The sequence below is a fragment of the Pipra filicauda genome, unplaced genomic scaffold (genome assembly GCF_003945595.2).
Source record: "Pipra filicauda isolate LSUMZ 115617 unplaced genomic scaffold, ASM394559v2 scaffold55_size4083901_pilon, whole genome shotgun sequence".
NCBI classification, from domain to species: domain Eukaryota; kingdom Metazoa; phylum Chordata; class Aves; order Passeriformes; family Pipridae; genus Pipra; species Pipra filicauda.
Genome location: NW_024104709.1, coordinates 1,789,010 through 1,813,921, shown reverse-complemented (window position 1 = coordinate 1,813,921; position 24,912 = coordinate 1,789,010). Strand labels below are relative to the sequence as shown.

At 44.0% G+C, this 24,912-nt stretch overlaps 2 protein-coding genes across 5 annotated transcripts in view; one reads left to right on the top strand and one right to left on the bottom strand.

The window, feature by feature from the left end:
- Positions 1-24,912, bottom strand: part of LOC114003975 (T-cell activation Rho GTPase-activating protein-like) — an 84,159-nt gene that overhangs the window by 34,585 nt on the left and 24,662 nt on the right. The window lies entirely within an intron of this gene.
- Positions 1-24,912, top strand: part of LOC114003999 (T cell activation RhoGTPase activating protein) — a 48,819-nt gene that overhangs the window by 9,543 nt on the left and 14,364 nt on the right. Inside the window, exon 2 of one of the 2 annotated variants that reach the window (XM_039387393.1) lies at positions 8,667-8,797. The exons of the other annotated variant lie outside the window; for it this stretch is intronic. The gene's annotated coding sequence lies outside the window, so the exon portion shown is untranslated. The remainder of the gene's footprint in view (positions 1-8,666; positions 8,798-24,912) is intronic. 2 annotated transcript variants of the gene reach the window in all.

Genomic DNA, 24,912 nt, shown 5'->3' with positions numbered 1-24,912 from the left:
GGGAATATCCTCTGGGTTTTTTTCTGTGCAGGCAGTAACCTATACAAATACCACAGAGCACTTACTGGAGCATTACTCTTCATAGCCACTATACAAGTGAGGATGAATTTCACACGGGGGGAGATAGCCTTTGTGATTTGGTTGCCACACCTGTGAACCATCTGGTCCTGACTGTTCCCAATCGAAATGGTGATTTTTTTTCCTCTTCCCTACAGAAGTTCACAAACAACCAGACTGGGCTAATGCAGGTGATTGTAGTAACTGAACCATAAGTCATTTCCAGAAAATTAATGAATTTATTATCCTGCAGATTTGGCTATCTAGAAACTAGTTCTCTCCAGCCCTCAAACCAATTCCTGCTTGCAGCAGCATGCAGGATACACTCTAATCAACTACTGCAGATCTAGACATTGAGTGAAGAGTTGGCTCATGAGAAAAAGTCACTGAAGTGTCTGCTTTCTGAACCTACCGAGCAACTATCAGTAGCATTAGGAAAAGATAAGGATAATCACATGGTTACTTTCTAGTTGTTAAACAACAGGCCAATCAGAAATCCTTTGGATTTATGTTGGAAAACTATCAGGAAGTGACAAACTTCAGGAAGTAAGTGGGGCAAACCTTTTGCTTTAAAGCACACAGCCTTCATAGCAAACTGAGACCCTGAAGAAACGTATTCCTTGGGATGTTGTCTAGAGGACAATTTCTGACAGCTGATGTTTATTTTTGTACCAGGCATCTTCTGTACCCTGAGGCTGAGTTTGCATATTTCTCATTAGATTCTAACTTCATTGACCACTCCTGGCAGTGAAGACATTAAACAAGGTGCATCCTCTTCTAATATTTATGGGGACAGGATTCCTACACCCACAGGTTTTTTACTGAATTTTCCACTGATGTCATGTTGAAGAGGTCAGTGGACCCAGACCAACTCTCGCCATGACTGCAGGTGCAATTGCACCAGGTGAGAGGAGCAGCGTACTGAAGACAACACTCAACTGGCTTTCAGGAGAGTGAAGCAAGTCTGATCTGCAGCTCTTATTGTGACATTTGGGAAAGTCATTTAATTAACAACTATCTTGATTTCCAACCTGATAATGAAGCTAGCACTGCGTTTCCTTGTGGAGGGAATTGTGTTTGGGGGATTCTTTGCACTGATAGAACAAAGAGTGAGGGAGCTTGGGCTCAGTGTGGTGTTTTCTGTGTTGCCCTGGCTCCTTCTCTTGCCCAGGCAGCCAGGTCTGAGCAGGGAGGCACAACATGTACTGAACTCTCCTACAGAGATGCTGGATCTCATCCCAAAACTGGAGATCTGATTCCTGTCATCATGCAACCACATTTATTTGCCTTTTATTCTTGCCATGCCAAGCTAGAAAGTTCAGGGAAGTATCTGCAGAGATGCAGAGGGGGTGAGTCATGCAGAGTCTGGTGGCTGACAGCAGAGACCCTTGTGTGGAAGGCTGCGATTAAAGGAGGTGGGAGGTTTCTTGCTGGCCACAGGACTGGAGTGGGCAGGTGTCAATGAGACAAGAGAAGGTTATTGCAAAACACAGTCTCTGAAGGTGAAGTCAGTGAGGTTGCTGGTAACACTGCGGAGTTTTATGGGTCAGCTTGAAGCTTCAGTTTCCTTTCCATACCCTCCTACTACTTCTTGACAGCCATGCTACTCCTGCCCTTCACTTTTTCTCTTCATTCACTTTTACTCACTTCCATTTTTCACCCTTTGTGTGCTTATACTAGCTAAATGCTTTAGCTCCCTTGTTTAAGCACCTGACAATAGTACTGCGAGTTTTCTTTCATAGGCAGGCTGATGGGAAATTAATGAATAAAGAAGTAATACTATCATAGCACCAGCCGTGTGGAAGCCTAGTGGGCAAGGTGTTGCTTTTAGGGGAAGAGTAGGCATCCACCCCCTGCTCTGGTTCAGATTACCATCAGCATGACATTTCACCTCTCTGCACCACAAGTCCCCATCTGTAACATGGGGTTACTAATGCTACCTTTCCTCACAGGAATATGGTGACAAAAGGAGTAGTTAAGAGCTCAACACAGTGATGGGGCTGATTCATTTGGAGGTAGACATAAGACAATCAGGAACTGCAGAGGTCTGGAGCAAATCCAAAAGATGAGGTTTTTCAGAGTAAGACTTATCCCTTTATTAACTCTTAGCATAACAGGACTCTGATCTATGCGGGATCCCTCTTTTTTATAATAAAAGTAATGAGTGAAAATACTTCATATTAATTGGGAGCAATTTCCTTGGGAAAGAGTTTTGTGAAAACAGACCTATTTATAAACACATAATAATGTACCCAGATTCTTGTGCAGGTTGGTTCAAAACAATTCATAGAAATTGTTCCGATGAGAAACTCAGAGGCTGGCTGTCATTATTGTAGGAGGTGTCTGCTTTCTTTGGAAATGTAACATTTGTGTTGAAGGAAAGCAACACTAAAAATATCACCCAAACTAAAAAGGTTCTCTCTGGGAAAAATATGTCATTGTTGTTTTTAGAGACCTTAAAACTTTCATTCTACCTATTCTCTAACTTTCATGTGAGCTCTAGAAACTTGGCCTGTGTGATTCCTCTTTGTGCTTTTGATAAATTACAGTCTTATGAAAGCTGCAATGTGAATGTATTCAATGAACACCAAAAACATGGTTTTGACACCAGGAAAGTTAAGCATGTTTTGAAACATTACCGACCTGACACTGGTTGATGCCACCACACACAAATCTGTGACTCCAAGACCAGTCATTGTGAGCTATGATCAGATAAGTTCAATGTGGTAAACTGGGAGCTGAGGCATCTCCCATACAGGGATCAGCCTGCTGAACCACACCGCTCCATGACAAGAGGTGTCCAGGTTGCAGTGGATCAGCCCATCAAGGCATACATGAAGCTTTAAAATGACTGGAGGGACTTTAGGTGTTACTGCCTTGTTCCTAATTGTCACCATTCCCTGTCTGGAAGTTATAGACAGCAGCAAAAGCTGGGGGGTGGTAACTCACAGCTCTGGTACAATTCTGCTACTTCTGTATTATGATGCTGCATGATGGGGTTCAAAGTAAGCTGGAGATTTCCCACTGGAGAAAACCTTGGAGTTGTTCTATTGCTCTATTTCACCTGCAGACTGGTGGGACCAGAATGCTCATCATGTGGCCAGTGACAAGCAGCATCCAGCTGCTGGGAAGCAGCTGCTGCCCTCATAGATGCTGAGCCGAATGGTTATTCCACACAGGGCAGAATCTGTGCTTCCACCAACACAGCTTGTTTAAAACAGTAAAACTTTCTTAGGTGTCCACGCATCAGTTGTAACCAGCTTATCTCTAAACAGCTAATAATTTCACTTTACTTGTAAATGAAACTCTGAGGCAAGCCAGAAAAGGTTTTCATGACCTTTCTGCATATACACAGCTATTCTCATCTATGTGCCACAAGAAATGTGCAGCGGCACATACGATGTTGCTTTTGGACACACCTGAATCTATCAGCGCTGCAGACATCTGGGCAAACTTTATTCAGAAATGGCCAGTGGTGCTCATGGGATGCTTTTAGAATACAGGATTCTGCATTTTTAAAAAAATGTTGCACCTAGAGAAGACATCAAAAGGATGGGGGCTTCAGTGCTGTGGCCCTGTTAAAAGACAGGTCTGAGAAGAGATAGCCTCAAACTGAGAGATTCACTGAGGAAAATCAGAAGCATTGCATTGTGGACTAATTAGCACCCATGACAGCTAACATCCTGTCTGCTGGTGGAAAGGAAACACGCTGTGGGCGTCCCAAGGCTGACATTCATGCTTGCCATTTCCCCCCTGTTGCTGTTGCAGGGTGGGCAGCACAGCTGGCAGTGTGCTGCCTTGCAGACCTAGTAAACTACCATCCCTTCTGCCTCAGCAGTCTTCTGCATGGCATTTGGGGCTGCACTCGGAATTCTTGCAAAGGCACATACAGCCCATTAACATTCAGGAGGTCCTGTGCTCCTGAACCTGTCAGGAGGGCTGGTAACCCTGGACATTGCTGGTGATGCCTTCAGAGCCTCCATCCAGGACCTCCCCATGTTCAGCAGCATGAGGCAATCCACAGAGGTCTCCTGCCAGCACATCATCAGCCCTGTGCTTGCCAGGGCACCTGCTCTGCTAGCAAACAAGATGCTGTCATGGACTTTCCCCATCGCTGGCACAGGATCATTCCTCTCAGAAGTTGTTCAGGTGTTGCTAACACAGCTCTGTCCAGGACAGCCAGCCCTTGCCTTGACACCATCCGGAAACTGGCACAAGCTGGCTGTCCCCAGCAGACGGCTTGGATGAGGTCTCCTTGCTTGGCAGCAAAGATGTGGACTGCCCTGTGCCAGGTCATCCCAGAGCCAGCTCGTGCAATGTGCCAGCATTGCCATGGCCAGTGTTTGGCATCTCCCCAGTCACCGGGTGAGGACACTATGAAGGACCACTCACTGCTCTGAGTCCAGGACGTGGGCAAACACACTTTCCCCCCACTCATTTCATAGATAAGACCTGAGTGTGAGATTCCCTGGTGCTGTGAAAGTGCTCCAGAGGCTATGTCCACCATAACAGCAGTGTCTACTTCCTCTAACTGGGGCTGCCCTGTGCAGCACCTCGGCCCTTGAGCAGGTCTCATAGGATGCTCCTTGAGTAGCCCTGGCACATGGCTGGTTTTGGGGCACATGGAACAACCTCGGCTTCCTCACAGATCCTGAAGACTTTCACCTTGGCTACCTGCAGTGCTCTCCCCTGTAGGGGTGAAAAGTTTCTTACCAAGCATGGAGGTGAAGCTGTTTCCTCTCAGAAGGCAGAGCACAGGACCTTTGTATGTTTCCCCTGTGTGCAAAGCACTGGCAGTAGACACTTTCCATGGCAGCCAGGCACCCTGCTCTGCCCTGCCCTGCTGGTTGTCTTGGAGACAGCTCCCATCACCTTGGCTGGTCCATGGAGAGAAGATCAGGGGAAAGTGCTGAACACTGGGCAGAAGACCTTTGGTAATGAAACCAGGCAGAAAATGTCTGCCCTCCTCAGCCTGACAGGAAGTCCCCAGGCCTGTACTCACGATGGGTTGTTACTGTGACTGGGAGAGCAGGGGGACTGCTAACACCAGCACAGAAACTGCCTATCCAGCCCAGGGAGGAGCATTTCAAAACTGCAAATTGCACCTGGAAAAAGCAAGAAATTGCACTAGCAAGAAGTAGGGAAAAAGCATACATCTCTCTTGTGGCATTCCTTGAGGCGTTTCCCATAAGTCCACTCAGTTCAGGTGGATAAATGCAATTTCCAGCTGCAGGAATCTGAGGCAAAGATGGGACAGATTGTTAGTCTTTTGCAATAGTTGAGGGTACTTGTATCTCAAGCCTGGCTGTGCAGACCCATGTGCAGACAGCAGCTGTGTGCCAGCCCCCCTGCCCTGGGGAGCAGCAGCCCCTCTGGAAGCCCAGACCCACACCCAACCACCTACCTTCATTTCTGTGTCTTCTCAGCTCTGGGGTGAAGGGTCAAATAATCACAAACACAGAAGATTCTTTCTCTAAAGCATCTTGAGAGCCTGAATGACTTTTGCACTTGGGCCTTAGTGATGGCAGCCCATAGGCTTTTTGGAGAGGATGTCCCTGTCCATCTCCATATTCCTGTTCCCTAGGTTCATCTATAGCCCTGGCTTGCGCAGCCCTGCTTCAGCTATGTGTCTCCAAGTCCTTTGTAACCTTCCCAGGGAGACTCTTTTCCCACTTCTTGCACTCCATTGTATCCAGGGCAGACCCTTCGATGCCTGGGCTGCAGGATCCTCACCAGCCCTGGGTGAGTCCCAGGGTTAAGTGGAAAAGCAAAGCTGTGTGAATGTGCACCTGCTGGCAGTGGTCTTGAAGGTGAGCTCCTCTGTCCTGCAGCCACAGGTGGACATTGCTTATCTGCACAGACCCACTCCAGTGCCCAGAGCTGAACTAGGTGGGACTCCAAACTAAAGCCAGAGCAAAGCTTGATTAAATGTTTCAGACTTAGGAAAATTTGGCATTTTCTTTTTCCATCTTACTTTCAGTCCCACATGATTTTCTGCATGCCCAGAGGAAACTCACTCTGTCCTCCTCAGCATCCTCCCAGGGGGGAATAGTGAGATTTATGGGTGAACAAAAAGCAGATGAGAGCTGGGTCCTGTTGTTACCCCAGTGCAAATGTACGTGGCATGTCCTTGTGCAGCCCACTTGTGACAGTGGTGAGAGGCACCTCTGAGATCAGGGAAGATGAGCCATAGAGGGCTGTGGGGCCACCCCAGTGATAAGCCCCAGGGCTGAGTTGAGCCAATTAATGCTCATTCTCCCCTTGCTAAGGTCTGCCTGAAGCAGTGCCCATTCCCTGACAGGAAGTCTTCAGTGCTGACTGAAGCTAAGAGAGCTGTGCAAGTCTCATCTCATCAGAGTGAGGTGGCTCCAGGTTTGTTTGGAGATCAGCTTCAGATCGTGCCATGGTGTCAGCCTGGATGGGCTATTTCAGCCACCAGCATGAATGGAGCCAGAAGGTTTTGTCCCACTCCTTGCCTGTGCTCTCACATTTGGCAGGGCTTTTAAGTCCAGTCATGCAGTTATCCAGTGCCTCTACTTCCAGGCAATCTCCTGCTAGCCAGGCCCAGGAGTACTTAGCTCCCAGGTTTAGCCAAGCACGGGTGCCTGCAGCCAAGGTCAAAACGGGTGAACACGCTCAGACAGCTCTTACTGCATGACACCTACTACTCCTACTCTTTCTCTCATCCACATATCACCTCCCACAAACAGCACCTTTTACTTCAGTCTCCACAAAATTGGTTAATAGTTAAATGTCAAGAAAGCCTTTACAGTTCTCAGCAGCCCTGGAGCTCCCTGTTAGCACTCAGCTGGCACAGCAAGCAAGGGCTTGGGAGGAAGCAGCACATATGTGGGTGTGCTCCTCTCTTTCCACAAGAGAAGGGCATTATTGGAGCATCACTCGTATTTCTCATTCCACACGTGACCCTGCACCTGCTCTGTCAAGAAAAAGGGAGCTACGCAGGGAACAACCAGATGAAGCTGCAGCTGGCTGACGTAGGAGAATCTTCATATGCCTTGAAGGCATGGTTCACAATGTATTGCTCTGACTCTGCTCTCTTTGAGATCCCTGAAGATTTGATTGTTACCTGACACGGGAACCAGGTGTAAATGTGATAGAAAATACATCTGCACTTTTTAATCCTCCACGAGAGAGGGCAAACTGGAAGGTGCAGGATCCCGCGTCGGTCTCAGCCCAGTGCACTGGAGGATTGTGACCACGGACCAATTCACAGTTTGCCAGAAGCAAATGTCCTTCAAGGCAAGTGCAAGTGTCTGTAGGCCACCCAAGCCAATGGAGGACCCTGGTGTACTGCCGATAGGCCTTGTGTACTTGGGTTTTGTGTGGAAATACAACCCAGCTCCTGGACCTGTCACAGTCCCAAACACTAACCTCTTCTCTCGTCCCAGGCAGCAGTCACATCCTTTTGTCCCTTACTGGGAAGCTAAGTGGCAGGACCCTAGCCTCTGATTAGATCTTTTAAAACTCAGGCATAGAAGGAACTGGGGCTGAGGTGCAGTCACAGTGGTTCCCTGCTCCACATGGATTACTGGATTAATGAGAAGAGACCTGGTTGTGGAAATCAGCCCCATAAAAGTGCAGCATGAGGCAATACTGCTATTTTTGGCATATGAAGGAATTAGCAGTTGCTGAGATTTTGAGCATCCAGTGAAAAGCAAGGAACTCGAGGAGCTCCCACTGGAGGATAAAGTCTGTCTTTGGTGCTTTCTGTGCATCACCTATCCATCAGTGGATGGACCATTTAATTTTAAATCAGACATAGCCAAAAAAGGAAAATGCCATTTATTTGAGTGTCAAAATGAATGTCCCACTAAGTTGCTCAGCTCTGGGCAGGAGGAGGGATTTTAGCCAAACTCATTGCATCTATTTCTTACTGAACAATAATCAAGAGAAGATAATATGCATATTGTCAACTATTGTTTTTCTAAGCCTCTTGTACTCAGTCTGGCCCCACAAAACTCATCCAGGAGGATGCCTTATCCCTGACCTCACTGGATATCAACTGCATACAAGCCCTTCTTAGAAATGCTCTTGATCTAAAAGACTCATCTCCTCTGAGAGTCAATCTCTACACCGCGTATCCATACACAGGAGTTTTATCAATATTATTCTGCCTGGGTATGAATTTGGGTTCCCACAAAACTGCAGGTGTGAAGCTGCTGTAGGACCTGGTGTCACCAGAGTCATGGGACAGCTGTCCCCACCTCTCTGGCAGCCAAAGATGTTGGCTGCACAGTGGTCCATGGCATCTATGGACAGACCTGTCCACTGGTGTCTGCATGGCCCCTGGCACCTGGCCTCAGCTTTTCTAGTGCTTTCACCCTCTGTGTGTTGGTAATCCATATCTTGCTTTAATTCAGATAGATGATGGAAACTGGAAAAGGTTGCTTGTTTTAAATCGTCTTTCAGATGCTTATTAGCAAGACAACCATTTGTATGGAAGTTTTAGATACTGAAAACTGGATGTGACCTTTGGGTATATCAAAAGCAATTACCAGAAATAAGGATATTAATTTTACTTTAGGAAAGTGTTTGAAACACTGGAACTGAAGGACTTTTGACATGCTGGCATCTCTATTTTTTTTAAGGATTTGAAAACCTGATGAAACTGCAGAAAGACCCCTCAAAAACTGCTGCAGAGTTTGAAAAAACTCTTCAGAACATATCTGAAGGATGTCAGCCCAGATAACTTACTACAAGGAAGATCAAATGACTCAGGGTATGTGTTCATTCATGTAGGGGAAAAAACTGCCAGAAGAGTCTTTTGAAAGGCGGAGAAATTTGCATTAGGAGAAGTGGTAGCTGTACAAGCTGGGAAAAATAAAATATGGAAATAACCAACCATTAATAGCCATTGTGAAAGTCTGAACCATGGCAAAAAAAAAATCAAGGTAAATGGTGGTCTCTGATGAGACTATAATGGAAGAACCATTTGGGGTGTGGAGGGGAGGTGTATATGTTAACTAAAAGCAGGAGCATTTTGTTCAGCACACATTGCTGGCTGGGCTTCCTCCAAGACTAATCAGACCTAATTTCAGTGTGGACATGCAGCCAGACTAGATGATTTTGTGTACTTTCCTGGCTTTGTAGATGAACCTATGCATTCATGCTACCTGTTTTCCTAAGGAAAAAAAAAATCTCTTCTGATTGACATTTCCTTATCCTTCAGTCCTCACTTAAGCATAGTTTCCATCAACCTCATCAAAGTGATGTTCACATACTCCTGCAAGGCCAAAGTCAGATCTTACTCTTGGCCCTTCATCCCAGGACTCTGATGTACCCCTTCCACAGCTTCATTGCAAAAATAAGGGACTGGTTACAGGAGAGGAAAAGAATAAGCAAGCATCTAAAGGGTCCAAACTCACCCAGTCACATCTAGAAAGACAATTCCTCACTTTCTTGGGCAAGCAGGAATATTTAACTACAGCCAGCCACACTTTGCTCTTATCCACAGTTGTAAGGTTGGACCCATGGTGGCCTTGGATCACAGCTTCCCAGAAACCCAGCAATGAGCATTCATCTCCTCTTGGCTAACAGTAGCCCTACTTCTACCCAAGTAAATGTTTACACTGATTATGTCTCACAAATATCAAGTAAAATGGATTTTCTTACTTCTTATGTTTCTATTTTTTCATATAATATATCTAAAAATAATCCCTGAAACCCCCCTGCCTTAAGTGTTTCTTGAAAAATAACAAAAAAACCCAAGAAACTCTCTAGTCAGTTATAAACAGATGACGGGAAAATCCTACACTTGACTAACTGTAGTATTGTGGCGGGGCTTCATCTTTGGGGATTTCTCAAAGTTCAACTTCTGCACGAGAGAGCTCAGAGCCAAACTGAAAGCAAAAGTCAGTCTCTGCTTGGAGCCATGCTGAGCAAACCACAGGTGAGCTGGGTAAATCTGCAACTCTGCTTTTACTGATCCACACCAAACCAAACAAACAGATCTTTTTGGTGCTGGCCTGAAGAAGAAATTTGAAAGGAGCTTGATTTCTTAAGAATAGCTGCCCAAACTCTTATTTTGGCAGGCTACTGGGAACTTTCTTGTTGAAAGTGGAAGAAATGCAAGAAGTTATCTCACATTTCAAATAGTTGATTTTCAGCTGAGAAAACATTTTTTTTCAGTGAAAGCATTTTATATTCAGTTAAACTTTTTATGATGCAGAAGTCATTTCCAAAACAGTTTCAATCTTCCCTTCATTTTACAAAGAGACAAATCTAACCTATTTTTCCTCAGAAAATTTAACCACTTTGACCCTGCCAGATGCTCACCACAGAGATGGCTGGGGGTAGGAGCACAGTCAAGCGGCCGCAGCTGCCCCATCAGCACCCTGCTCATGAACCTGGACCCTGCAAATGGGCATATCACTGCCTCCCTCCTCACCCCAGGGAAATCTGAAGGTATCCTAACTTCAGAGAGCTGGCTCATGGCTGAAATCTCCAGGCTAAAAATATTTCCCAGAAAAGTGGTAACTGGTTCTTTATTTGAAAAGGATTACCGGATCCCTTCAAACTGGTAACCTTCTCCTCATGCAGACCCCAGGAACCTGCTGTGTCCAGGTTATAACCTGCTTAGACAGAAATCTGGTCCCTGTTCCACCCTGTGGTACCCTGATTTGATTGAGCCCCAGGCTCTGTGCTATAGTAAGCAAGGTTAATAATAATCATGCTGACGTCTACACCAACAACATCAGAGGCAACAGAGCATGCCCACCCTCAGGCCAGAAACCCAGCCTTTTTATACATATAACAGACTGACACAGTAACTTTTTCTTATCAAAGCAGTCAACTGAATCTATAGAATCAAAGAATTATTTATTTTGGAAAATACCTCTGAGATCTTTGAGTCCAACCGTTAACCTGACACTTCCAAGTCCACCATTAAACCATGTCCCGAAGTGCCACATCCAAGCGTCTTTTAAATGCCTCCAGGGAGGATGACTCCACCATTGCCCTGGGCAGCTTGACAACCCTTTCACTGAATCAGTTAAACATTAACCACTGGTTTTCAAATCAGCCATCTGATGTTTCCCGATTTATATGTGAAGGGTGCAAGCTTTCACTTCAGGAGAGTGACTTGCATAAAGTCTGTGTTAACCCTGAGGAAATCATCGTTATCCACCACTCTTCCACACTGGCTTCAGCCACAGGCAACTCTCCTCCTCCTCTGGCTCTACTTTTCTAGTTGGACTTCTCCATTCAGACCCTGGTAATACAGTCTCTGGTTCAAATGCTGTCTAATGAGCAGATCATTCAAAACAAATGGAAGTGGGAGAGCCAGCAGCTCTCTTTATTTTAAAGAAACTTTGAAATATAATTATTCGGGAGGATACTGAAGGCAGAAAGGGAATTTCCCTCGACAGACTTAGTCTGAGGGGGGACTGCTAGCACAGCTACAGGGAAGTCCACAGCACAAAAAAGATCAGGTTCAGCCTTTAAATGCATTTCATTTGCTTTGCATATCATAAATGTTTCTCTAGCCTCTTTGCTGGGTAAAGTGCTCATTTCAGGATCCCAGCTCTTGTTTTTGTAAGATGGTTTTGAAGTCTTTTATCCTCACAAAAAATGCATCAGGAATCTAGGACACTGTACACATTACTCAGAAAATGCTGCCACTCTAAACAGGTGCCAGCTGGATGTGTTGCAATCTAGTATGTAAATCAAGATGGCTAGTGACTCTTAGTAAAGGTTTTACCCAGTGGACCAGGACAGCTCTTTTGCAGCAATAGAAGGAAAAGTTTACTGTACCCTAGCAGACACAGAATGGGTTATGAAGTATAATGTTCCTAGCATCTGGGTTTTTTTGGTTGAGTTTTGGGGTTGTTTTGTTTTTTCCTGTAACTGTTCTGCATGCATGCATCTAAATTCTATGTAGTTCATACATGTAGTAAAAATGTAGTAAAAGTGATTGAATCCTTTTCCTGTGTCCTGTCCGGGTAATTGTGCTGCATATTAGGAAAAGCACCACAAATCACACTAATTTTCCTTTCCTGGCAGCAATGGAGAAAGGGACTTTCATTGTTCTCCAGGGCCCAAAGGATTTGGTTGTGTTCTTAGAAAGACCCTTTCCTTGGCTAAAATTATCAGCCTAAGCTCTAAATCCTTGGGGAAGAAAAAATACCAGCTTTTCTGAAAGACTCTCTGCCATAGTCTTAAACTGCAAACACTCCATACCACCCTTTCTCTTCAAACAGGCAAAACATCCAGCCTGCACACAGGTCAGACAGCTCAGCACACTTCATTGACTTTTTGCTTTCCTCCTACATTCAAACAAGTTGGTATTTCTTCATAAAGCCCATTTTTCTTAAATTACTCAGGGGATGAACTAATTTATCAGCCTGAAGGTGTGGGAAATAACAGAGTCTGCACCTCCTCATTCAACCTCAATTGCAGTATTTGTCTTACTAATGGACAATGAGCATCTTCTGTTTCCCATCAGTGCTATTCAGGCCTGCTGAGAAGTGACTTATCAGAGAGATGACTGAAAAAGAACAGAAAGATCTAAATGTATTCTTATTAATTTCTTCTCACAGCTGGTTCAGATGTAGTTTTTCATTTCCATTGTTTGGGGTACTTAAAAAAGTTTCAGTTATTGTTCAGTTATTTTATTAGATACACTTCCCATCAGAAATTCCCCTAGATGGTATCTATAGGCAGAATTCTTAAAATTAATTTGCAATGTCACTTTTGTGATACCATGATACAGATTTAGGCTTTTTTTTTTTTTTTTTTAATTTTTCTGCTGAGAAGCACAAGGAAGAGCAACAGTCTTTCCTGGTTCTTTGAGGTTTGTTTGGCGGGTGGGTTTTTTTTGGTTTTGGTTTGTTTGTTTGTTTATTTGTTTGTTTCTGGGTTTTTTGGTTGGTTGTTGTTGGGGGGAGTTGTTTTGGGGGTTTGTTTGTTTTCCTTAATTTTTTTCATTGTAGTGCTACTGGCAATTATAAATCTTGCTTTTGGTTTTTTTTGGCTTCTTCTTGGGTGACAGAAGAAGGTGAGGGGGAACTTAGCTGACACTTAAAGAAGAAAGGCTGTGCCTTTAATGGAAATGTTTTCCTCTACCTTCTTTAGAATCACAGAATCATAGAATCATAGAATCAGCCAAGTTGGAAAGGACCTCTGAGATCATCAAGTCCAACCCTTGATCCACTACTGCCGTGGTTACTAGACCATGGCGCTAAGTGCCACATCCAGTCTCATCTTAAAAACCTCCAGGGACAGAGAATCCACCACTTCCCTGGGCAGCCCATTCCAATGCCTGATTATGCTCTCTGTAAAGAATTTCTTCCTAATATCTAACCTAAACCTCCCCTGGCAGACCTTAAGACCATACCCTCTTGTCTTATTGATAGCTGCCTGGGAGAAGAGGCCAACCCCCACCTGGCTACAACCTCTTTTCAGGTAGTTGTAGAGAGTGATGAGGTCTCCCCTGAGCCTCCTCTTCTCCAGGCTGAACAACCTCAGCTCCCTCAGCCTCTCATCATAGGACTTGTGCTCGAGTCCCTTCACCAGCCTTGTTGCTCTTCTCTGGACCTGCTCCAGCACCTCAATATCCTTCCTGAACTGAGGGACCCACAACTGGACACACTACTCCAGGTGTGGCCTCACCAGTGCAGAGTACAGGGGAAGAATCACTTCCCTGCTCCTGCTGGCCACACTGTTCCTGATGCAGGCCAGGATGCCATTGGCCTTCTTGGCCACCTGGGCACACTGCTGGCTCATGTTCAGCTTCCTGTCAATCCAAACTCCCAAGTCCCTTTCTGCCTGGCTGTTCTCCAGCTACTGTGTGCCCAGCCTGTAGCGCTGCATGCAGACAGCATTAAAAAGGTGTCATTTTAAGGTGCCTTCAAGGAAAAAAAAAGAGTAATTAAACACAGATTTTTGAGTATAAGCCCATTCAAACATTTTCATCTTGCTTATGTTGCATGAGAACACTCAGACAATAGCGGAACGTATTAATTCACTTTTGTTAGTCATTCTTTAACATGCCTATATGCTGCTTTACAGAGAACAACCTACTGTTGCTGAGTATTTGGGTATAGAGGTTTGCTGTGGTCATTTGTAGGGGTTTACCACCACCACATATCTTCACAGGTCTTGGTTTCAATTGCAACTACAAGCAGAAGTTCCAAAATAGAAAGGAAATTCCCCAAAATGTTTTTAAAATCAGGAAGTAGAAGGAAGCCGGTAATACAGAGCTAATACAAATGCTAGCCTCATTCACAGGGTATTCCATTCCTGTTGAGTGCTTCTGCAACTCAGATTTTTGGGCCTCCCCTTCCTTGAGTATATTTTAAATACAATATAAGGAGACTGTGCTTGGCTGTTCAGAAAACCACAACCCCTGAGGATCAGACCACAACACAGAAGCCTTCAGGTTGTTTAAATGTTGCTTGGGGATTTGCTCTGTAGACACCTCAACACAATTAGCATGAAGAAAGGGCAGGGTTGTCCCCTTAAATGGGCACTATGTGGCTCAGAACTATTATGGATATGAACTATAAATGCATTCTGCAAATCTGTCCTGTATGTCTGTATTTTTTTCCCATGTAAAAATGACAGAATCATGTGGGCATAATTGCATATATGGATGTCTGCATATGTAACTGTGCATTTAGTGGGGTTGATCCTGTTTTCTTTTCCTTACACAATGCACTTTTGTAACAAGACAAAGATAATGCTCAGAGAGCTCTGAGACTGGCTAGCCTCCTCAAAATCCAAGTTTTCTTGTTCAATTTGGAATAAATAGATAGAATAAAAATAGCTTGTTTCATGAAATATAGTCACCCACTCCAAAAGCAGAATCCTGCTTTATCACCATCAGTTCAGACCAGTGGCCAGGAGGTTGTCTTTTACAGTGGCTGTGTATCCAGTGTTGCCTGATAGCCCTTGAAGACCTCCTTAAGGCTGGGAGCACTGTCTGCACTGATTTCAGCTCCTTCCCAGAACAGAGTACATAGGCTGATGGCAATTTGTGTCTGGAGAACCAGTCAGAGCTTCCAGACCTTCCTCCTGGCCCTGGGGTTTGGGAGTCTGACTGCCATAGCTTCCACGTTAGAAAATATTTGCAAAAGAGACTTAGACCTGTAAAGTTTCATACTCTGGAAAGATTTGTTTGGCTGATTGCTTTCACTCTTGCCTCATATTGCAAAGAAAAGAAGCATGGAGAGGTCTGGGAGCTGGCTGGCAGCGGTCCCAGAGACCAGCCAGGATTTGAAGAGACCTGGAGAAGAATGAGTCTACCTTGGTCATGTCTTTTTCTCACCTTGCAAACCCCATCTTCACCATCTGTTTTTGTCCTGAAGGTGGGGAGGATGGCAGAGGCGCTGTTGTGCTAACCTTGCAATCAACTGCGGCTCTCATCCGATGGGTCACTGAGGTACCTCAGGAACATGACAAGATACAGAATATGCCCCAGTGACTTGGACTGATAAATGGTGTTCAGCATACTTAAAATGCAACCTAGATGAGTGTCAGTGTTATGTCACAGAAGAATTCTTTGTATTGGGGCTGATGGATACAGGGTTTTTTGTGTGTGTGCATGTGTATGTCTGCTGGTTTCTGAAGGTCTGCGAAGGCTTGAAGTCATCTGTGAAAGGTTAAAACTCTCAAGTGAAAAATAAAAAAAATAGCTTGAAGTCACACACAGGTGGTGTTGACAAATAGCAGTTTCTCAGGGGTCCAAGAGAACTTTTGCCTCATTTTGGGCTGGCTGAATGCTAGTTGATAAAGCATGAATGTGACAACAGAGCCTTCTCTGTGTTACTAAATAGTCTGAAACCCCACCTTTGTCTTTTTCAAATATACTGTGGTTTGTAATCACTAAGTCAGTCAGCTGCTGTGAGGATGACACAAGCAATGGTCATTTCAGCACTGGGGAAAGACCCACTGGGGCAATGATGATGAACATGTCCCAGACAACAGAGAATTCTGGTCATGGGAACAAGCAATTCAGCAAATTTTTCAAACAACAAAAGGCATGTTGTTGCTTTCAAAAGAATAACGCAAGCCAAGCTAAGTCACTTGATTGGCAAAAAAATGAAGAACTCATTTAAAAGAAATCAAGTGTATCTGAGTTGTAGAAAACTTGCATGCTTTCACAACAAGCCACTAGGCATTGAGGCAAGACACCAATCAGCTGCCACGGATCTTACGATGCTGTCACTCACATGAACCAGTGTTGCAGAGAAAAATCTCTCTGATGTGCCTTTTAGACAGTTACTCAGCAGATCAGCTGCCATGGGAAGGCTTTCTATCTCACCTAATATGTTCCATTATATGATTTAAGAACAGGAGTCCCTAGCAGCATTAATGAGAGAGATGGGCAAGGGCCCCCAGTCTCAGCAAGGTGAAAAAGCAAACTTTTACCTTTCTGTACTCCCTTGTAGGTTGTTGCAAGTCTAAAAATCATTATAGCTCGTCAGATTAAAGGGACTGTTTTTTTCCTGGCTTGCCTGTTAATTCATCACATGGAAGCAGACCCTGCTTCTAGTTTATCAGCCTCCCACATCCAAACAAGAAGTGTAACACTTCAGAACCAGCAAGTTCCTCTCTGAGGAGGAGGTTGGCGTGAAGAAATGTCACCAGCAATTGCTTTCTGAATGCACAGTGGGCTGGAACATCCTCTCGCTGGCACCTGCTATTATGTAGCCTTTGCAGGAGCCCCTTGTTGACATACGCAATCACACCTGCAGATCTGCCTCTGCTCTCATTCCTTTTTTCCCTTTCTGCCTTCCGCTTGGTCAAACTGGAGGCATAAACCCAATTGTTGTCTGGGCCTGAGAGCGTTTTGCACTCTGTGCCTTGGGCAAAGCAGGGGAGAACTCAGCTTAGAGCATCCCCAGTGGCAAGGCAGGCACCTAAAGCAGCTATTTCAAAACTGCCAGGAAAAATCAGACATGGCAATCCCAGGCTTCCTTTATCATAAGGGAGGCATGAGAGTGGTACAGACCCATGCTGCTGAGGGGAACCTTGGCGAGTAAATGAGATGCACCTCAGGTCACAAAAGAGTGAGAGCTACTACTGGGGAGAATGGTTTAAGAGCAAGGTGCTACTGTTGCATACTGTAAGCAGTATGGGTGGAAGGAAAACAGTGGCGTTATTTCCTAAAAGCTGCACAAGGAGGATGTCTGTCTTTATCAGGAACTGAAAGAAGCACTTTTCTATAAAGAAGAGCAAGGAGGAATTTTTAGTCCATCTCAGTTTATTTCTTCATCTGGAAAATAGGCTCCCTCCAGTTTTCCTCTTAGGCTGAAGGAAGTGTGTTACTTGTGCATGCTACTCTATACATACTATGTATTTAAAATACATGTGTGGTAGTGTGGGAAATACTGAACAGCTGAATCTGTGGTTTAAATCCCTTTATAGTTAATGAGCAGAAAAAGGCAGTTCCAACTGCAGAAACCCTCTGAGCTGTTTTTGGTTCCTACTGTAGGACAGAATTCCTACCCATGAAGACATGCCTGGTTACTCTCTCTCTGAACTACGGAGAGAGTCTGGATGTGGAAGTGTCAGTTTTAGACAGAAAAAAATAGCCAATGGGTGTTATGCCTGCTACCTTTGCACTGACAGGGATGTCTCATTTGTTCCAGCCCCTTGGACTGGCTATGTCCTCTCACAGTCTTAGATTTTGACTGCATCCTTTTTGGGCAGAAGCTGTTATATTGTACTGTGTTTGAACAACACCTTGTGCTCCTTCCTCGAACCCTTAGTGTTGCCACACATGAAACTGACAATAACCATCATCTCAGAAAATGAAAGTATGCTCGTGTCATGCTTCTGCAATTTCAGTGTTGGGATAGCGATGCCAGTGTAAATGGCAGGATGGAGGGAAAAAATCAGGACATATGTAAGAAACCATGGCAATGCCAGTCAGAATGTCTTCACAGCAGTGACTGTTGCTGATTTCTACCATCTGAAACTCTGAGCCTCCAATCCCAAAGACTCTAGGATAATCTCAGTGGGTTAGAGCATGGTGCTAATAATGCCAAGGTTTCAAGTTCTATCCCAGTATGGGCTATTTGCTTTAGAGTTGGACTTGATGATCTTTGTGGGTCCCTTCCAACTCAGAATATTCTGTGACTCTCCAAGAGGTGGTTCCCATGCTTGCCCTAAGGAGGCAACCTAGAATTGAGTCCCTGCCGCTCCCCTCTGCAGCAGTGGCACAACCTTCTGGCTGAAGCACAGGCTGGGTCTTGGTGCAGCAAAAAGGCAACATTCAGGTGTGATGAAAAGCAGGAGGTACTCATCTTCAGATGTAGTAGTTCTCTTATCCTTATCTGGCCCACTAAATTCCCTGTTGCCCTTTTCTGGTGAATTTTGGTGACATTTCACAGAGCTGGGCTGGGTTGCATGGCACAGCATTCATCTGCCATTCTATCTGGGTCATCTCAGGCTTGTATCAGAATGTGGGAAGTGGAAGTAGAGGCACCACTTTGTATCTAGACTGTGATCACATTATTCTTCCCTTTGTAAGCAGGGAATTGTGCTGAGACATGTATGTGTAGATGGGACAGACGGACAAAGGCCCCCAGTTTCAGCAAGATGAAAGAGGGCAAACTTTTACCTTTCTGTATTCCCTTGCAGATTGTTGTAAGTCTAAAAATCATTATAGCTGGTCAGATTAAAGGGCCTGGTGTAGATGGCTGAGACAAGAAGGGCAGATATGCCGGCATGCATCTTTCGTGTACTCCTATCAAGAGGAAAGCGGTCACTCTTGGTCATAGGAGACCACAGATTTACTTTCACCTGAGTTGTCTAAAACTAGCTGAACACCAGTAAGCACCATTCCTCTTAGAAATCCTAAACTGCAGGCTGTGACAGGTCTGGAAGGAGTGAATGGCCTGTATAAAATCTAATGAACCACTGAGATCTCTTTATTTCATGGCACAGCTCACTAGTAAGTGAAAGTTATACAAGATGTAGAGATCCAGGATTGAAAGGGACTCCCATAAAGACGTCTTCTGGCTTCATCCATCTTTGTGTCAGACAAGCCTTTAGTAACTTTATGTTTCTCCATTCTTAGTCTGCCAGAGGAGGGTGAGAACACTGCCTTTCTTCCACCTCACCTCCTTTTTTCATTGCAGCCTGTGTGTTCCTACGGTGCTGCATGCCTCTGTTGCTTCGTCTTATCTCTTCTGGCCCTGTGCCACCATTCTCCGGCCAGTGTTGCTTCTGCCGCCGCTGCTGCTGCTCACTCACAGTGGAGAAAACTTTCTCAGCTCTCAAACTGCAGGCACCTAGCCCAGCTTTATGCTGTTCCAGGTCCCCGCAGGCCCCCGCTGGGCCTCAGAACATGGCTACCCCTTCTACCACAAGCTACAACTAACCTTCTCTTCCGTTTGCTTGTGGTATGTTTACATTTTGCAGGAGCGCCCATTGGACAAAACTTCAAAACTTCCAGGGGTTTACCACCCCCTGGGGTTTTACCATTTTCTTAGCTTCAGGGGGAAAACCTGGTTCAAACCACTACACATGGGCATGATGAGAGCTGCTTGCTCCTCATTGAGCACTCTCTTCCATCTACCCAACTTCTGCATTTCATTATATGTAACATCCACTAGTATGTGGATTTCTTACTCCACCCCACCATCAGTCTGAAAAGAGAAATGAGAGAGAAAAGTAGAAGAATATTATACCTGCATAGGTGTTAAATAATTCTTTGTCTTTGCTAATAATTATTTGTTATGTTTGTATCCTCGAAGATGTCACCCAGGTGTTCTTGCCACAAGCCCTCCCGCTATGCACCAGCTGAGGGGCTTGAACACTGTTATTTTAAGTCATGGTGGCTTGCACCAGGTGAGAGCTGCTGTCTCAAAGATAAAGATGCATATTTGCATCTGAGGAGCATCTCTTCATTCAGCATCTCTATCAATTGCTGCCTCTCCGTCTCATGGGCCCACGAGCAATATGTGCCACAGCAGAGGTGGAAGCTGTTCAACTGACTAAACCATCTCCCTCCTCCCTGCTCTGTGCAGCCAATTTGACAGCTGTCAGATGTTCTCAGCATGGTGGCTGCTGTTGTTGCTGGATTGGTACTGATGGGAACTTTGCCTTTAGTGTTCCTGCACTTGGTTGTTGATGGGCAAACAAAGTGTTCCCAAGGCAATCCAAGCTTGCAAATGTCTTTGACAATGTTTGGTACTTTCTACCTCCCCAAAAGCTGAGTGGGCTTTAAAGAAAATAATGCAAAGGTATTTTTATCACTCTGTAACTTATATATAAAAACTATGTATTTATGTTGAACAGCAAAGACACTGGTTTGTGTCTTTGAAGGTTTGTGGGTCGCTCAGATGAAAGATTTTAAGATTCATACATAGCAAAAACAGGGACCACAATCAAATCCCCCTTAAAATAAATTTAGCCCCCATCTACAGAGAACTCAGTCAGTAGGTATATTGAAGATTTGTTACTAGCTGCTCTTAAATTGAACTGTAACCATCCCTGGAGGTTTTGAGAGAAGTGTGAGCATACACACACTCTGCCATAGGACAGCTGGTTAGTAGGAATCAGGTTAGCCAACATTAATGGCGTGAGGCCCAGTGGAAGTTGGGGAGTCTGTAGTCCAGATCAGCTATGACATGTGCAAGTGGTGTTATCCATAATCAGCCAACACAATAGGACGATTGCTTGGTTTTCTTTACACCTTTGTTATTGTTGCATCTTATATGGGAAGATCCAAACACCTCCTGAATTCTTGCAAGACCTTTAAAGGATTCATATTTTACACTTTGCATTATAACACTGCTCATGAAGGAAAATGGTACCTTCCTCATTTTCCTGTAGCCAAGTGTGTACCTTTTAATGCACCAAGTCTGTGGAGAAGGAACGGTTTCTGCCTGTGCACAAGATTATTAGCAGGTCAAAGTCCTGTTGAAGGTTTATACACATGGTACCACAGTGAAGATATTCCAAAGGATAGTAGTGATCCAGCACCCACTTACAGTAAAGGATATTGCACTAAAGGAGTATCTCACTGTGGCCCTATAAGTTAGTCCAAGGCAGAGTTCATTCAGAGCAGAGTTCCACTAGGGACACAATGAAATCTCTTAATTCATAAGATTTTTGTAGATCTTTGAATCATACTCATTTTTTAGAGACAAGTCATCAACTAAAACTTGATTTAAGTACTATTTAGAGCAACCTGTCTCTGAATCCCATCCTTGCAATGTTCCTGTGCAATATTTCTGTGACAACTCAAATAAAAACTTAGATGCTGATATCCACCCCTTTTCTCTCTGTGCCCCCAGATCTGGAATTTCAGGCAAGCACCCTGATATTAAATCCATCCTCTGTATTATCAGGTGCAGTCTGGGTCATGATTTTATGCTTTTACCATCTGTTTTCTATAGAAATGATTTGGAGAATGCATCACGTAGATTCTCTGTAGCTCCTTTCACTGATATTGAAAATAAAAGGGATCACAATGAAAAGCGCTGCACAAGCACGGGGTAGTTTTATCTCAGCCATGGTCGGTGCAAAGCAATCACGAAGAAGAGAAAACTGGAAGGAGTTACACCTCATGTTGCAAGAGCCTGCCTGTCCTCTCCCTGACACTGATCTCAGACAGAATTTGCCAAAGCAGTTATGTTCCCACCTCCTGTTTTAAATGAGGGTGGTGATTAAAAAGGCAACAGGTCCCTAAGTATCTTTGACGATCTGGTCCTTGGCTACACTTCCTCACCAGAGCCCTCAGTGGTAACTCCCCAACACAAGGATGCCCACAGCTGACAAGAGCAGCTCCAGCCTCCTCCTGCTCAGATGGTGCACAAGTCACGGCAAAGGAGATAAAATCCCACCAGTAGGCATATGCTGTTTCCATCCCTTCTTCTTTTCCAAGGAACAGGGAGGAGGGTGATATCTTGACCACATAAAGTGGATCCCTCATACATTTGTATTATTGTGAAATCACCATGTCTGTGGTTTCTAATGGAAATTCCCATTTTGAGGACAGACATTTTTATTAAACGTAACAGAATATTTCATGACAGCAGGCTTTTATAGGTGTTCTCTCACAAGACACAATCCAAAACCAAAGGCCTGGGATTTTTTTCCCATTTTTTGTAGCAACTTATCACTGTTTAATTTTGAACACCACCTAAACAGGATGGTGGTGTTTTAAATTTGGGGTGCATGGAGAGCCAGGCTGCAGGAATCAGGCCCTATTCAGTTATACCTACACGGATACAGAAACAGCCACACAAACCACTGTGAGGGAAGGCATTTTTGGCGGGAAAATTAATTCTGCAAAACTAGTGTTATCTTGCACATTGAGAAAAGGAGAACGAACAAAACCTGAATTTTGAGGAACTAAAACTAGGACCTGCTAAGCCATAATAATAAAGAAGGAAAAAAGAGAAGGAAGATGAAAGAACAACCACAGTCTCTGACTGTAATTCCCTTTTTTAGAATTAGCTCTGTATCAGAAATTAAGCAAACTACTTTCAACTGATGAAACGTGTGGATTTTTTTTTAATCAGTACAACATAATTCAGCATTTAGAAATGAAACTGGAAAATATGAGTACCTTTTTTCCCTTATTTTCATTAAAATCGCCTTATCTACACAGAATACTGGCCAAACCTCAGCCAAAATTCTCTAAGGTAAGCTAAGCAAAAATTGCTGGTTGACCAAAGAAAGGATATTGTTGCCATTAGTTAAAACAAGTAATCTTTGGGGCATAAAATGGGCCTTTGCCTCTGGACCAGGTACTCCAGTGTACTGAAAATGAAAGAGGGGAATTTCAAGCTCTGAAGTGATACATAAATCCAAATTCCATTGATTTTCACTTGCTTGAGAGTAGAGGAAAGGGGCAAACCTATAAATTACAAGGATAAAGCAGTGATTTCTCTTTTGGAACCAAAAGTATTCAGTTCACACTTCAGCACATTCAACTAAACATTTGTCTAAACATTTTGGTGAAAAGTGATGAACTGAATCAAGTACTTTGACACAGCAAACATCTCAGCGTTCACACAGATTGTGTCACAGTGGTGGAAAGGAATGTTCTCTGACTTGTTGTTGGGATATAGAGCAAGAAGTCAACCTCCATACACACATCCCTCCAGTCACTATCCCAGTGGTTTTTTGGAAGATTAAATACAAAGTTTATGAAATTGGCAGCTACCTCTTACTTCCAGCACTTATGCTATGTTGAAAATACAAGGCAAGAACCTCCTTAGGAGCCTGAAGGTACACAGCAGTTGCAATTACTTCAGTGCTGTGTAGCCCTTCCCAAGCTCACGGTGAAGGAAGTAACCCCTTGAAGAGCATGTAGATATTGGGTGACACCATTTCCCACTGTCAGCCCCACTGTCAGCCCCACCTGTTTGAAGCATAGCCTCTGCTGTGACCATGCTGGAGTCTCCATGTCAAATCCCTTCCCAGAGGTCAGGAAAAGGGAGAGGAGTTCATGCTCAAAACCACTTTTTTTACAGAATCTAGATAAAATGGATAGTTCAGTTGCCATATTGAATGGTTATTTAATTGTCACATTATCATATATTATCCTGACAAGCTGCATGCTTAAAATAAGTGAGTATCGGATGTGGCCAGAAATGTGCTGCATTTTGATTCTACTGTAAGTAGAACTGTAAAGACCTTGGAGGTACACAAATAATGCCCAGAAAGTAGCATATTTTCCTCATGGTTGATGCACTTAAAAAATGCTTTAATTTGTCAAAGGTTTGTCATTAAGGCTAAAATTAAGGACTTCTCTTTGCTACATGGCACATAGGAGATAGAAGAGGCAACTCTTTATGGGGTTGTCCTGTATGTTCCAGTTTTCACCAAAAGATACCAAAGCATGTTATGCCTGGCAGTGACCTATATTTTCAGCATGTTATTCATGAGAAACTGAAGCAGAAAGAAGGCAGGCTATCTTTCAGATGTTTTGCGGAAAATCAAAGGGCAAACTGAAGCATCTCCTGGAATTCACACACAAAATCCTAACACAAAAATACAATTAGAGTCTTTGGTTAGTCTGAAAATTCCCTAATAGGGGGATTCCTGTGTCATAGGTTGTCTATCGTTTGATTACTGAGCGCTGAGGAAGCCTGTTCAATTGTTAAAACAATGATTTTTTTCCATACTTGTGACGTTCATTAGGACTTTTCCTTTAAGGTCAGAACAGAAGTATTATCTGCATTGTTTATTCATGTCAGTCTCACAGTTCTGACAAGTTTACATTGCAGCACACTCTCATCCAAGAAAACTGTGGGAATGCTTCGTTCTGGAAGCAACCAGAAATGTTGCAGGGAGAAGGAACAACCACTGGGGTGTAAAAAAAGCCCCCCAACTCTCTCTTCCAACAGTCGGGCTCTCCTAAGATAGCGCAGATGGGAGTAAATTACAGAGATATGCCGTATTTCAGTGCCTGATTTTAGGAAACATTTTTGTGCTGAGTATAGCATTGGATAGGACTGATTTAGAGCTATAATAATTCCAGGGGGTTAAGTTTGAAAGATTCACTCTGAGGATCTGTGTATAATGCAGTAGGAATAGCCACTTTGCCTTGCTACATACTAAATGGAAGTAGGACACCCTTAAAAATGTACTAGCATCTTAGTTTTGGCATAACTTAGAGGATAATGAGTGTTCATTTTTACTCTCTGAGTACTAAATTCAGTTAAGTTATATGAGGAAAAGATTGGTTCACAGTGTTGCACAAGCAGTACTAAGACTCTGTAGAAATATGGTCTTTGGTTTACACAAATGTTACAGCAGTTGCTGAACTGTACATCTTTTGGTTTAGAATTTTTAGATCTTATGGTGCCCAAAGGTAAGAGGATTCCATCTCTCTTTGAAAAGACACTTCCTGAGGTACTTCTGGGGCAC